The sequence below is a fragment of the Cupressus sempervirens genome, chromosome 10 (genome assembly GCF_028749045.1).
Source record: "Cupressus sempervirens isolate cs-2001-9-10 chromosome 10, ASM2874904v1, whole genome shotgun sequence".
In the NCBI taxonomy this organism is placed as follows: Eukaryota; Viridiplantae; Streptophyta; class Pinopsida; order Cupressales; family Cupressaceae; genus Cupressus; species Cupressus sempervirens.
This window is the reverse complement of record NC_143127.1, coordinates 970,462,901-970,479,006: the sequence shown is the minus strand read 5'-3', so window position 1 is coordinate 970,479,006 and position 16,106 is coordinate 970,462,901. Positions and strand designations below refer to the sequence as shown.

Genomic DNA, 16,106 nt, shown 5'->3' with positions numbered 1-16,106 from the left:
GGTATCTCTTCCACACCACTTATCACCTATAAGACTTTAACTACGTAAGGATCCCTTGGTCTATCTAGCCAACCCAACTACCAAAAAAAATTCCCTAATCAAGTCAAAACTTGAGGCTTTGTCACTGCATTTACCCTAGCCCTTAAAGCAACATAAAGGCTCTGAACCTCCAAATCGTGAACTAGACCTTGTAGAGGTGTGGAGGTATTGTTAAACACTTCAACTCAGCCAATTAGGTGTGTTAGAAGTCCCATCAAATTCATCTTCCCATCCGATTTTTTCATTTCTTCTTAGGCCTAAAAGGCTAGTAGCCCCAATTAGGTCTCCTATAGCGAGAAAATAAGGTTTTTCTCCTATGCCTTCGAAGGAACCTTGTAGTCTTTTCTAGGTTTTTTGGTTCATTAGTCATCCCCTTAAGGATTTTTGGGGTCCTGGGATCATACCATTCCATCCATAACCCTAACCCAAATTAGGTGAAAATTGGGCTTTCTAGGCTTCAAAGGCTGCTTCAACAATCTCTATGGTTTTAGGTTTGTTCTAGGATCGGTATGAACCTCTCCACTTCAGGGGATAATGGTAAGACTTCCTTCTTCCATGTCCAAAAGGAATTTGGACTCTTAACTTTGCTCCACTGCAAGATATGCTGCTTTCTATATGGTCTTCCCTAGCCGGACTCAACACAGGCTCGCCTAGTGCAAGACCTTAAAAATACTTTATCTGCATTTGAGGGCCCTTGCTTCTGTACCCAAGATGTACGTGGAGTCTACTCACTATTCCCAAGAGGCCGTACAAAGTGGACGGTGGGAAAGTGAGTTAGAGCTCCATCTTCAAGAACTACGTGGACAAAACCAGTGACAGTGTAGAACCAAAGTAATTTTACAAAAGGCAAATAAACTGATCAAAATCCCTATCTATCAACAACACACAGAATCAAGAAAACATGTCATACAAAGATTGCATAGTGACAATATGAATCTTGAACTTCTAACTACCGATTGTCTTAAAAAATAAAGAAATTGCTCATAAAATGCTTCCAGATGCTGATTGCAAAAACATTCAATCCGTACAGTGGGTATCCAACCCTGCTCATAGGTCTTGTCACACCTTATATAGGGTGGTTGGGTGGTTATTTACCCCTTAGGACTTCTCTCCAATGATTTTGCACTTTCTTCACAAAAATTGCTCAAGCAACTTTTAAAAGCTGCAAAATTGCACAATGCAACTTTTACATCTTTTAGCAACTTTTTGCCAGTTTGGTCAAATGACCTTCATATCTTCTCAAACTTAACCACAAACCTTAACTAAGGTGAAAATCTCACCCTAACTCTTCCTAGGCCCTATTGACCTCATGATGACATCATCATCATGCCTTGGGCCAATCAGAGGCTTTACAACTTGCTAGCCCCTAATTGCTCCTAGTAAAAATGCTTTAAGACCCTATGAACAAAATCTCCATTGTACTACTACTATGGTCAATATGACCTATTATGCAACACAATAAAAATGTCCTGAGGCTCACACCTACACAACAAAACATGAAACATTAGATTGCCTTGGCAATCCCTAGGTGCTCTTGCACCACATGTGCTTAGCTTGGTACATTGACTTTAGTGCCTATCAACATTTCACACATCATTAGGATTGGTTCATAGAGTTGTTGCCTAAGTTTTAGTCTATACCTTTGCTTTAGGGTTTTTGAGTCAAGTCAAAAGTTGAAGTCTTGAGTCTGAGTCTAGATTTTCCTTAGAATGGTCTTTCTTCTCATCTCCCTTTGAGTTAATCTAATGCGGGAAATCATATGAGCAATACATTATTTTTTTGGCTAGGTGATTAGGTTTTGGGAGGGTTCATTATGCATTTTCCTGATGAGATCAAGATTTGAATATCTCTCATGATTCATATTCTTTGTTCCTAATCATGTTGAATACGAGATTCATGTTGAGGAGTAGTTCTTTATGAAAGCATTTCTTCATCTCTGAAAGTTTCTAATTCCATGGTCAAGGATCTATATCTAGAGAAGGATACATTTTCACAGATATATATAGAACAAATGCAGAAGAGAACACTGAAAACTGAAGTTGAAGATTGATATATTGATAGTGAGAATAATTTAGAATCAAGATCAGTTAGATTCAATACAAAATGGATGTTCAAAACATAGAAATGGTGAAGGAAACAAGTCAAAGGTGATACGAATTCTTTAGAAAACAAAATCGACAGATAATATTTGATCCGCACGTATACGTGACAAAGTTGAAAGGTCAATTGAAAGAAAGAACGCATGCTATTGGCTAGTTGAAAAGTCCAAATGCTTACCCGTAGATTGGGTCCCATTTAAATATTAAATTGAAAGTTGGATGCCTTCATCTGTTAGATCAAAGAAGATCTACGGAGGTCGTGATGTCGCTATATAAAGATGCTCGTTTGTTAATTTATGCGACAAAGCGACGTGAAGACATGTGTCTCGTGGGCCATCACATTTCACAAAGCACAGTCAAAATCTAGTCATTAAGTGCCATGAAGGAAAGAAAGTCAACGCTAGATTCTCCAAGCAATGAAGTGGTGCAAACTATTCACCACGGTGTGCCTAATTGGAAAGAGGGACCTGCACCACAAAACGAAGAGACCTAACATTGTTTTGTTATCACCGTCAGATCAAAAAGAGATCCACAGATGTCGCTATCTCGCTTTGTGAAGTTGTTTGATTGTTAGTCTTAGCAACACAGTGACAAGAAGACACGTGTACTTGGTGGACCCACAGAGGAATTTATAAAGGAAGTCGTAACGTTTTAATCTCAACCATCAATTTGAGATCAACAATGGGAATTTGAAAATGTAGTGACCGTTAGAATATGAAGTATATGGATTTGGTGCGAAAAGACAGAAAATGAAGAATAAATGATTTTTTACAGGATTTTCTAAGACTACATGAGGATGAATAGTCATGGTGTGTTTTCAGGTATATCATGGATTTAGAATCATCAATAGAAGAGATAGCACATGCTCATATCGCGATATAAATTGGATATTTCCATATTCTATTCTCTATTATATGACTGTTTGTCTGCTAGAATTTAGAAATGATAACAACAGACTATAAATGTAATCTCTTTTGACATAATAGACGTCAGCAAATTGAAGAGGGAATGGTTCTGTAATTCCATTTACAATATTTTCTTTTCATGTTTTGTAGTCCATGCATTAGATAGCTTTCCACTTAGAGTTGAAAGACAATTGTGTATGATCCTGTAAATAATCAGATGGATTCCACTTCGTTTTGATATTTGCAGTATAGTAATTCCATTTGCTGCTTTATATATGGTTTTGTTTCTTCTCTTGATAGTTTCATACATGTTATGCATTTCATTGGGAATTAAAGGATAATGTATGTGAATCTATTGGATACTTGTTGAATTCCATTTCAGTCAAGGCTAATAGGCAAAGCAATTCCACTTGCCCTCATATGTATAATCTTTTCTTTCCTACTTCTACATTTAGATGAGTAATTTGCATTTAAAATAGAATTAGGAGTAAGAAAATATCAAGATAATCTACTGCAATCATTCCATTGAGTGTGATAGGATATTCATATACATCTTGCCTGAGCTGTTTGTGCCTACAAACAACTTGGTTATCCTTTACTGCTCTCAGGTTAAGGGCTTATAATATCAAGAATTTCTCATCACATAAAGACATATTCATTGCATATTATTGCAAGAATCATAGGGAGCTATACCTAATAATTTCAGAGGGCAGTGATAAATTATATACACTGACCCTTTTGTTGGTAAACATCCTTTGTCTTTCCAAGCATTGGGTATCAAAAAATTAAGATTAGCAAATCTAATAGGAAGACAAACTGTTAACCAACAAGAGTTAACGTCTTTCTTTGATTAGGTGGTCTTTGGAGGAGGTGAGGAGGGATTTGACATTTCAATGTGTACTTTTTTCCTAGCATGAAGCTCAATTTGTTGTCAGTAAATCAGATTATGCTTTATTCTCAAATGGATGATGTCTTTAGTTTGCACAAGTATACTATCGTAGGCAAGGAGTCACACTAAGATTGTAGCTGGCCTTGAGGATCGTGACCTCTATAGATTCATTGATACCAGTGATTTTCTAGAGCAAGCCATGCTAGTGAAAAGTACTTCATGCAACAATCTTTTCCATCAACAATATGGGCATCTAAATATCCACTATCTCTCTCAGTCGGCACAAGATAGTCTGGTTGTTGGATCACCTAAGATTCAAACACAAAATCATGGAGTTGGTGGGAGTATGTTAGGTTGGGAAGCAACATCGGACACCAATGAAATGGATTCAACAAAAAATTGCAAGCATCTTCCCGGCTTGTGCACAATGAAGTTTTCACAGTCATTCAATTGCGTCAAAGATAATTATTTTTGGCAAATATTATACTTTAGAATAATATTATACTTTAGAATATTATGGTAGAGATGCATGCACAATACTTTTATTTTGTACCTCAACGAGACAGTCTCTCTGAATGCAGTGATTGTAGGAGTTCTAAAACAAAATGGATTTGTTGAAAACCACTTTAACAACTTTCATATAAATGCAATCTTCAGGCATGAAACCAAATTCTAAAAGTTTTTCCAGTATCTTCCTCTTGTGAGCCAATAGGGAAATGCAAAACAGGGCCTGTGAATTACATGCTAGAATGCACAACATTTGCATTTGCAGGTTTAGAACAAAAAGGATGTGTTGAAATTGTTTATAAACTTCCAAGCAAATCCATGTGACAGGTGAAAATCAATATATGACAAACATTTACAATATCCTTTATTGTACACCAGAATTGGAGTTATAGATAAGCATCTAGACACCAAAACATGTGAAACTTTTGACACAGTGCTTAGACATATTATTTCATGAAATGAAATTTTCTCATGCTAAAAACAAACTGGATTTCACAAAGATGCTTTCAAAATCTTTGAATTAATATGACACTTCTGAATATATTCTAACATTTTGAGCTTACAGTGGGGCATGCAAACTAATCAATAAAATGTCTCAAAGAAATATTGTCTCATTTGGTTGAAATAATTACAGGTTATGTACAATTTTAGATTGTTGGAAAAGCTTTAGAAAATGGAAAGAACATGTAAATGACAATTATAAATGTTTCCTAACATCTACCGAGAATGAGCAATAACGGAGAGGACATACAAGTTGAATCACAGATAGTGCGGTACAATTGCTTGACAAAATGCTTCAAAGAGATCCTATCGTGTTGTATGCAACAACAACATTGTTAATGGACATGAATAAATGATTCCATTACCATTGAAAATTATGCAATTAATTTATTTCTGGAATTATTCATTTTCATTCAAAGCACTTTCTGGTTGAATATTGGCTCCTTTGGATGGTTTTCTAACCCAAGATCTGTGATTACATTTAGAATTTTGGAGTGTCTTTCTTATAACGTTTTTGTCAACTCCCAGAGAAAACTTGAAATATAATGGAAATAGACATTCTCATTGAATATTGTAACCTTGGGATTACTTTGTGTATCATTGAATAAGGCAAAGGAGGTTTGTGTTTTTGTTGGACTGGAAGTATGGAATTTAAAAGCAAGATTTCAACAAGCAAGCTATTGAAGAAACTAGATCATATATCTTAGTTATCATGAATACATAATGTTGCATTAATGGGCATGGAAGGGACTTGTAGAGCAAAAGAACTGAGTTTGTGAAACTTCTAAAGGCACCATCCAAAATATGTTGATCGTAGGCCATCAAAGATCACCTTAACTTTAGAAGATGTTCAATGCAAAGCATGATGGATTGATAGATTAATATATCACACATACAATGTGCATGCTTTAGTGTATAATGGAGTTTTTAAAGATAAATGACGAACATGTGAGATGCCAATGAAGGATGTCTAGTTGATGTAGCTGCATCATGTGTAATTGAAAAAAAGATAGGTGCATGAATACTTCATGACAATAATGAAGAAAGATATTTGTTTGACATTCTCAAATGGCTAGATGGCAAAATGATTACAAGTACAAATTAAGTGGATGAAGACAGAAGGTACCTCAGCATAATTCATGACCTGACTTTTCATTAAAGTTACATGCTTCAAATTGTCATTTTTCAAAAGTGACATATGTCACTTATTGTATCCAAAGTTAGCTTTTAGGCTTTACTATTGTAAAAGTTAGGTGAATCCTAACTTGTTCAAAAAGGTAGGTAGTCTAAGCAGTCACTTAGGTAGTTATAGTTTGTAGACTTGGATTCAAAGAGTACTAGGCAAGCTCGAAATTTTCAACTTGACAAAAACTCAGCAACTTAGAAAGAATTAAAAATTAAAATCTCTTAAAGAAACATATTTGTTTTGTAAAACTCAATTACAAAATGTATTAAATTACAAATTGACATCTTGAAAGAGAAAACACACGATTTTGTACCAAAAATATTTGCAAAACACAGTTTAACCAGTGTTTTACTGGCATCAACATTTTTACCCATGTTTCTTTGTGTCTTTAAAATCAGGAGGGTTAAATTTGTGAGTACATGCCTGACGCAGGCGAGGACGGGGAAAACTAGGGCCGATGGCACACCCAACTCTCCGAACCACCCTGCAAGAGTTAACACAATGGAAGCAAACACAAAGAACAACAACCAAAGGAGGAAGAAGAGTGAAATACTTTTATTGATTCATCAAGATATCTTCATACATGCCCAACTGTAAGGCCTTTTGGGTTACGACCGATACAAATTGCAGTCATCAAATTCTCACTTTCAAGCACCTATCTTCTTTTCGCAATCTGATCCCTAGCTTCTATCTCCTCTCTTAACTTCCTTAAAACCTAACCTTAGGTTTCCTTAAATACTTGCCAAAATGGCTTATAGAAGATTCTAGAACATAGAAAGGCCACAAGTCGGCTCTTTACAAATATTAGCTACCTAATAGAAATTAGATGAAAGTAGAGTCGACCGAAATTGGAACTAGACACAGACAACTCGGCAAATGAAGACTGGCACTTGACATCCACACGAGCTCGGCATCCAAAGGAATCACTTGGTAGCAACTATGAACTCGACATCCTCCAATACTCGGCAACCAAAGAAAATCACTCGGCAACCAAAGGCACTTGGCAACCGAAGGATTCACTCGACATCCAAAGAATTCACTCAGCAACCAAAGGAACTCGGCAACAACTAAGAATGACTCGGCATCCAAAGAGTTCACTTGGCAACCAAAGGAACTCGACAACAACTAAGAACTTGGTAGTCATTGGCAAAAAGAGCAAAAGTGCAGGATTGCAAGGAAACCCAGGATGCTTCTGCATCAGACAACCGGGGTTGGAGAAAATGATACTCTTGAATCATGCAAGTGTCACAACTTAAGCGGAATCCAACTCAGATTGAGAAATCCATGTAGCATCTTCAATAGGTCTATTCATCCACTTCACCAAATACTTATAGTAGTCTTTTCCACTTGTGCTTTTACAAATTCTTTGACTCAATATCTGTTCAACTTCTTCAATCTGTTTCTTAGGGTAATCATCAGATACAACAACTTCATCATCTGACTCATGATACTTGTATAAATCAGCAACATTGAATATAAGAGATATATCCATGTCATCAGGTAACTCAACTTCATAAGCATTACCACTGTCAAACATCTTCAAGATCTTACAAGGTCCAAATTTTTTCATCTTCAGCTTACGGTATGTTCTAACAGTAAATCTTTCTTTCTTCAAATGAATCATCACCTCATCACCAACTTGAAAATCATGGTGTCTTCTAGACTGATCAGCATTCTCTTTATACTTCTGTTACTCTATTCTAACCTCAACTTTACTTCCTTATGCAAAGACTCCATGAAATCAACAAATTCTTCTCCTACAACACTTCTCCTTTCTTCACCAGCAATATCTCTCAAATGTGATACTCTTCTAGGCTTCATTCCAATAACAATTTCAAAAGGTGTCTTTCCTATTCTCCTATTCACAAAATTATTATATGCAAATTCAGCTTGTGCCAATGCCATTTCCCAATTACTTTGCTTGTCTCCAGCTAAACATCTCAGCAAATTACCCAAGCTTCTATTCACAACCTCTGTTTGTGCATTTGTTTGTAGATGGAATGTAGAACTAAACTTTAATTCAGTACCAATCTTCTTTCACAAAGTCTTCCAAAAATAACCAGCAAACTTATTGTCTCTGTTAGAAATAATACTTCTTGGTAATCCATGCAATCTCACAGTTTTTTTAAAGAAAAGTTCAGCAACATGCTTAGCATCTGATGTCTTCTTACATGGTATGAAATGAGCCACCTTAGAAAATCTGTCCACTACAACAAATATGGAATCATACCCCTTCACTAAAATCCAAGCACAAAATCCATACTAATCTCCAAGGTTTCTCAGGAACAGTAATAGGTGTATACAAACCAATATTCTGACTTACTTCTTTTGCAACTTGACAAACTCCACAACTCTTCACAAATTTCTGAACATCTTTGTACATTTGTGGCCAATAATATTTCTCTTTCAGCAAACTCAATGTTTTATCAATTCTAAAATGTCCAGCCAACCCACCACTATGCTTTTCCTTAATCAGATTCAACCTCATAGAACTTTTAGGAATACACAACTGAATACCTTTGAACAACATACCTTCTTGAATGAAATACTCATCATACTTATGTGATCTGTCAGATTTAGTGCTCTGTACTCTCTCCACGCCTCAGAAAAATTAGGATCAGCATCATACAACTCTTTCATTTCATCAAAACCAAAAATTTCAACCTTCATTTCAGTCAACAAAGAACATCTTCTACTGAATGCATCAGCAACTCTGTTAGTATCTCCACTCTTATGCTTGATCTCAAATGTAAAACTCTGCAAGTACTCAACCCACTTCATATGTCTTTGATTCAATTTATGTTGACTTCCCAAGTATTGTAAAGCTTTATGATCAGTATACAACACAAACTCCTTAGGAATCAAATAATGTTTCCACTTCTTCAAGGCTTGAACAATAGCATAAAACTCTTGATCATACACAAAATATTTCCTTTTAGCATCATTCAACTTTTCACTAAAGAAAGCAACGGGTTTACCTACTTGACTTAATACAGCTCCTATTGCATTACCACTTGCATCACATTCAACTTGAAATACTTTGCTGAAATCAGCGAAAGCCAGTATAGGTAATTCAACAATATTTTGTTTCAAAGTCTCAAAACTCTTATCAGCTCCATGTGTCCACTTGAATTCCTTTTTATCTCCCCTCATTCTTTCAGTCATAGCATTACAAACAACACTCAAATTCTTTATAAACTTTCTGTAAAAACTAGCCAAACCATGAAATGATCTTACCTCACCCTAGACAACACTCGCAACAATCTTTCCTCATCTTGATCTTCTTTAGGTTTTGGATTATGGTTTGGTGTTGCTGCTTCATCATAACTTATATCATCAAGATGTGCTCCTCTCCTTTGGGCTGTCTCGACAACATCTAATCTAGCTGCAATTTGCCTTAACTGATCCAATATAGCATTATCGACATTTTTTCTACCATGAACCATCTTTACAAATTAGGTTCTTGCAAGATCGTAACCCTTTGCAAGTTATAGGTCAAATCTGCAGATCTGCCACCCTACAACCAAATCCAAATCAAGGTTCTACACGATCCAATCTCCACAAGGATGAACATCAAGCTCTGATACCAATTGACGCAAGCAAGGACGAGGAAAATTAGGGCCAATGGCACACTCAACTCTCCGAACCACCCTGCAAGAGTTAACACAATGAAGCAAACACAAAGAACAACAACTAAAGGAGGAAGAAGAGTGAAATACTTTCATTGATTCATCAAAATATCTTCATACATGCCTAGCTGTAAGGCCTTTTGGGTTACGGCCAATACAAATTACAATCTTCAAATTCTCACTTTCAAGCACTTATCTTCTTTTCGCAATCTGATCCCTAGCTTCTATCTCCTCTCCTAACTGCCCTAAAACCTAACCTTAGATTTCCTTAAATACTTACTAAAATGGCTTATAGAAGATTCTAGAACATAAAAAGGCCACAAGTTGGCTCTTTATAAATATTAGCTACCTAACCGAAATTAAATGCAAGTAGAGTCGGCCCAAACTGGAACCAGACACAGACAACTCAGCAAATGAAAACTAGCACTCGGCATCCAAAGGAATCACTCGACAGCAACTACGAACTCGACATCCTCCAATGCTCGGCAACCAAAGAAAATCACTTGGCAACCAAAGGCACTCGACAACCAAAGGATTCACTCGGCATCCAAAGGAACTTGACAACAAATAAGAATGATTCGACATCCTAAGAGTTCACTTGCCAACCAAAGGAACTCGGCAGCAACTAAGAACTAGGTAGTCATTGGCAAAAAGAGCAAAAGTGCAAGATTGCAAGGAAACCTAGGATGCTCCTGCATCAATGCCCAACAAAAAAGTAGAGTACTCGACAAGTCGGTGAGTGCTTAGAGAGTTTGCAAACTATGGTTATACTAACTGGTTACGTAAGTAGTTATCCTAATTAGCTACCCCAAATAGCTATGCTAAGTGGTTGTGGGTTAGTTATTGAGGTGAGCTATAAATAGAAGGCATTTGCTATGTAAAAGGGGGATTTTTTGGTAGAAGGGAGAAAAATAATGGAGAAATCTGAAAATTTTAAAGAAACTTTTAGCTTTACACCGTGTACAAAAGGGTTTTTGATCTGGTATATTGTCAAAGCGATAATGAAGAATGCATTTGGTCCGTATGTCTTGAATGTATTCATTAGTTGTTATTACATTTTTTTCATATGTTAAATTAGGAATCTCTTCATGTATTGGTGGAATCCATTAGTTCTTGTAATCTGTCCAATTGACTTGATAAAGTTTACTCATTTCTTGGTATCTTGATTTGAATGTGTTTGTACAACATATCTTTTCGTATGTCAAGGTTTGCTATCCTTATTTTGTTAGAATTCGATCTTGTGCTAAAACTCCCTTTGTAAGCATTATCCATTGTGAATCTCAAATGGTATTTGTATGTCTACTATTGGAGTTTATATTATCCATTTCCTTTAGTTTAATCTTGTTTCCTTTTTGTACTTTTAGGTGAAAGGTACACAAAAACAATAAATACCCCTATCATACAAGGGAGCTATCCTTCTTAAATGCCAAGGAAGATTCTAGTTTACGACAATCTCTACAACTTTTGGCAAGGTTGTTACAAGACCATTTTGAAGATGAATTTGCAGTGAGAAATGTGTTTACCAATATATCCAAGATCCTCCCTAAACTTTGTCTTGATATCTTGGATTTCTTTGGCTAGTGAGGCTAACCTTTTTCAAACATAGTGGTCTAAACTATTATTTTTTGCCATGGTTTTCAAATGCTTCCAATCAAGCTTATTCCCTTGATGAGGTATCAACACTTATCCCCAAGCTTCTTAGCAAGCAGCAAGGTCTATTGGTTCACTTTATTGATATCTAAATAGAACCATTCAAGCGTTTCATAATCTATTGCAATTTACATTCTCTACCCCCCAGAATCATTGGTCAGCAAATCCACAATGAGTGCCATAATTTTTATAGAAGAGGAGGTGGGGCAAGAGATATCATTTGTAGTTAAGGATGGAGTAGGGCATGTCTCTCACTGTAGAAAATTTATCATATCCAAAAAGTCTTCCTTCACTATGACTTTCCCTTTTCCACTAGCTGTAGACGTGGTGCCTTCTCTATCCACATCACCATCTTACTTTCCTTCAAGAGCACATCCGGTACAATCTGTAATGAGAATGGTATTCTCCTAAATAGGGAAGACTGAGACATGAAAAAGGGAAACACTTCATCTTTTTACAGTGACTTCTAGGAATAGGGATGACTTGTAATACCCCCTTCTAGATTAAAACATTTTTTGTTTTCTTCATTGTGCTTTTGATTATAAACCTTGCAATCGCATAGGGAACACTACCGTATATAGGCTAATAATTATTAGCTTAATATATATGAACTTAAATGCAATCTCAATATGCTATTGAACAAATCTTGAGCATAGGAATTGGGTCATGATAGGTTCCAACCCCATACTAAGTCCAAATTAGGAATTTGGCTGCCTTGGGTTTGGTGGGAGGACTTTGACATCCACACAAGATGGCCTGCTTAGTGGAATGCCTGCCTTACTTCCTGTCAATTTTTATCCCTTATAGTTGATTAGCTCCGCATAGTAGGAATGATAAGCAAATTGTAGCGGGGTCCTTGACTTGTCTATTCTAAGCCCAAGAGGGGGACTTTGACCCTCTTGGCCTTGGTGGCAAGACTTTGACACCCACCAAGGTGGCCTACTTAGATGTCAGCCCTTCTTACCTACATCTCCTATGGTTAATTAGCTCATCCTAGTAGGAATGGTAGGAAGATTATGATGTGGTTCTTGTCTATTCTTAGCCCAAGAGTGGAAGCTTGATCCTCTTGGTCTTGGTGGCAGGACTTCGACATCAGCCAAGGTGGCTTACTTAGATGGAAGCCTTATACCTTCTTACTTACACTTCTTCCTCCTATGCATAATGAGGTTTAAAATTGGCGTACAACTAAAATATATTAAAGATAGGCATTCTAATTAATAATTTTGTGATCACTCTTATAGTTCAGATATATTGTATTATTCAGATGGATACTATTGATTATTCAAATATATATGTTGGATGTCTATATATATATATTAATTGATCATACATGTGTATATGTAAAACATTATAGATATATATAATTTTGATTTCCTTATTATTATCATACACACACACACAGATATATTCTAGAGCATATAAGATTATTTATCCTTAGTAAAAGATAACATTCTGTTTCTCAGTATTAATTCATTGTTGCTTGCTACCAATATATATGATTCATTTCTTCTCTCTTCTCTTCCATCTGCAGGGTATCAAATATATTTTATATTTTTTTCTTCTTCCCTGTGATCAGTACTCCCTCTATTTATCATCTTCATTCAGGTCTAATCGATGCCTGTAATATTAATCTAAATTATCATGTTTCCTTATGACAAATCAGCTCTACTATTATTATTGGTGCATAGTAACTTATGTGTTCCGCTACACTCCATATGTTCTTTTTATGGGATTAGTTGATCTATTTCTTTAGTATTGTGACTGTTTGTCACAGGCTTTTCTTTAACCAGACATCTTGCTGATGGTAAATCACATTCTTCTAATACTTATCTTCTCAGTGACTTGGTAGTACCACTCACACCGAGTATGTTTGTCATATTGGGGCACACGTGGTTTCCCCATGGCCATAAGAACCTATAACACATTGATATCAATTAGACATGTTTGATTACTGCTGATAGAAATATTTATTGCTGTGACTGACATATACCTACTCGTCATTTAGAGACAATCTTCAAGTTCAGTTATGTATTTTCCTTCAGAGACTTACAAGATATAATTACAATTTAGTAATTTTATTGTATTATTTATTTGTTTTGATGTTTTAATATTATTATTTATTTACTAAATTCTCTTTCAGAAAGGGGACATCACATGACTCTTTGTTTCTTTATTAGCTTCAAGAAAGGGCTCAAATATTTCTGTTCTGATTAAATGAGTGAAGTTTCAAAGCAGTATCATGATTGATAATGGACAAAAAAAGAGAGCAGTTTAGGAGGGTAAACACAACATCCCTTTGAATTCTAGTACATAATACTCAGGAATGGTAATGAAAAACGGGAAACTAGCAGAGCATTCATAATGAAAATCTAGCAATATTAAATGAAAGGTATATATGAGATGAATTTTATCTTACAAGTTTACATGCCATATAAGTTTAATGCAACTTCTTCCCTTGGTTTAGAGAAAGAATTCTTGGTGAAACTACTCTTAAGTATCTTTAAATCTACACATCAAGATTGAGCTTAATACCTCTTTGTTGTCACTCTAATCCTTTTAGAACTTCTATAGAGGACAGAGAATTTCTGGGGTGCCCCTTCAAAAGAATTTCCACAATATGCTATTTCTTTGATAAACTCACAAGAAATGAGCTCCATGTCATTTTTTTCTCATCCCATGCTTTCAATAAAATGATTTATTTAGGAGTTTTGCAAGAAATACCAACTCCAAATCCTGCTCATAAAAAACACACCTATGAGGAAGGGAAAGTCCCCTTGTAATGAGGTTGTCCAACATTAGATCCTTGTTTTGAGCCACTGAGCATAGGAAGATGTCAACCTTTAAGAAAGTGTGTTTTAAATCAACAATTTTATCAAGGGGGTAGGTAGAGGATTGGGCAACAGCAAGAACTAGATGACAGTAAATAGCAGAAAGTCAGGGTGTCATTCCACACCAAAACATCATCTTTTGTCAACTGGCTAGTATGGAACCTAGCTAGCACATGTTGAAGCTTGTCCAAAGTAAAAAGGACTTTGGGAGAACAATTGGTAGGAAAGAAACTCTTTTCTGTTCTTAAAGAGTACCTAACCTCTGATAGTCTGACACCATGCTGCCTGGATATGTCTACAACATATCATGGATATGGTTAAGCCACTCCAGGGACGCCAAAGGTGAAACCAAATCAATCATCTTCCAAAATTGATCATTTCTTGCATCCCCGACTTTCCATTTGACTCCTTTTTTAAGAATAAATTCTCTTATAAAAACCCTTGCACAAGCACAATCTTTAGGAGATATTAGAGAAGGAGAATTATCTCTTGATTCATTGAAGAAGTTATTAATAATTTGAGTCTACCTTTCCAAGTGCAGATCAATCAGCTCTAAATTTAACCTTTGATTCTGGTGAAACTAGCAGAATTGTCCTTCAACTGCACCACAAGTTGAGCATATGGCTGTCTAAACTGACCATTGCTGCCTAATAGCTCCATACAATCCACCATCTCTTTGTCTGCTCTTCTTGAGAGATACATGGCTCAGAGTAAGAACACCCCTGAAATGATGTTGTGGTTTTACATTCTTCCTGTAAGATTACTTTCTCAAGATTTTAAAAATTTATTTACATACTCCAACAAAATGCCTTCCATGAAAACATTTTCAACGATGAAAAGTAACATTCTCATAGTTAAACAGCTGTTTCAGCGACTGATATCCTACTTTTAAATCAATATCAATTAGAGGACTAAGAGAAAATTTTTACTCAACTAAAATATGAGTATTGTAAGTTTATGCATGCCTAGAAGTTTAAGAAGAAATGAAAATATATCTCTTAAAAGAGTTGTCAATGCTTCTCACATCTGAAGATTGCTAAAAGTGAAGAGACCCATATTGGGGCTGTATGGAAGTTCTCTTTTATTGAATTCAAGCTAGTGAACTTGGGTGTCAGAAAGAGAGAGACAATATTTCAATAACTTTGTCCTTTCTCTAAAAGCACTCCTTCGTTTTTTACAGAGTAACAAGGTAATATTAAAAACCAATCCTATTAGTGAATATAACAAGAGGAGCATCAAGAAAACACAGCCATGTAGATTTAAGTATTCAACCCCTTCATTTAGTTCCAAAGGATTGGGCTAGAGGTGCTAATCAACATATCAATGCCATCTCTGTGTGATGCTCTGTATTCTTTCCCTTCTCCTAATGCCAATATGGACATTTTTACTGCTTCTTTATTCTTTCCCACATTTCCTATATGCCTCTTGCCAAGAGGCATAATTACACAAGGAGTATGACCTTAAAGGCATTCCTTCAGCTGCCACCGCATACAACTGTTTTGGCCTTTTCAGTTGGCAGATCGTTATTCCTAAATAAGGAAACTCTTACAGTTTATATGAAATGTGATGTGTGACTATTTGTATATGTGTTTGAACATTTTGCATGCTTGGTGGTGATGGAGTACTGCTCTGATACCACTGACAAAGGGCCAGACCACCCTTACCAACTCATGACAAAGAATGCAACAAGATCTCTCAAGATCCAATCCAGACCCAAGCTAGTCCAGATCCACACTCTGGTAGAAACCTCTGAGATCTCAACTTGTGCTCGCAAGCCACCAAGCAACCTCCTTGTTTCTAAACCGCAGTCACTAGCTTTTCTCACAAACTTAATCCAAGATCCAAGTGTAAACTGCCTCACATTCGGCGCTCT

General features: G+C 36.1%; 1 protein-coding gene across 5 annotated transcripts in view; it reads left to right on the top strand.

Moving 5' to 3' along the window:
• Window positions 1–16,106, top strand: part of LOC149537217 (agamous-like MADS-box protein AGL65) — an 89,497-nt gene that overhangs the window by 34,513 nt on the left and 38,878 nt on the right. The window lies entirely within an intron of this gene.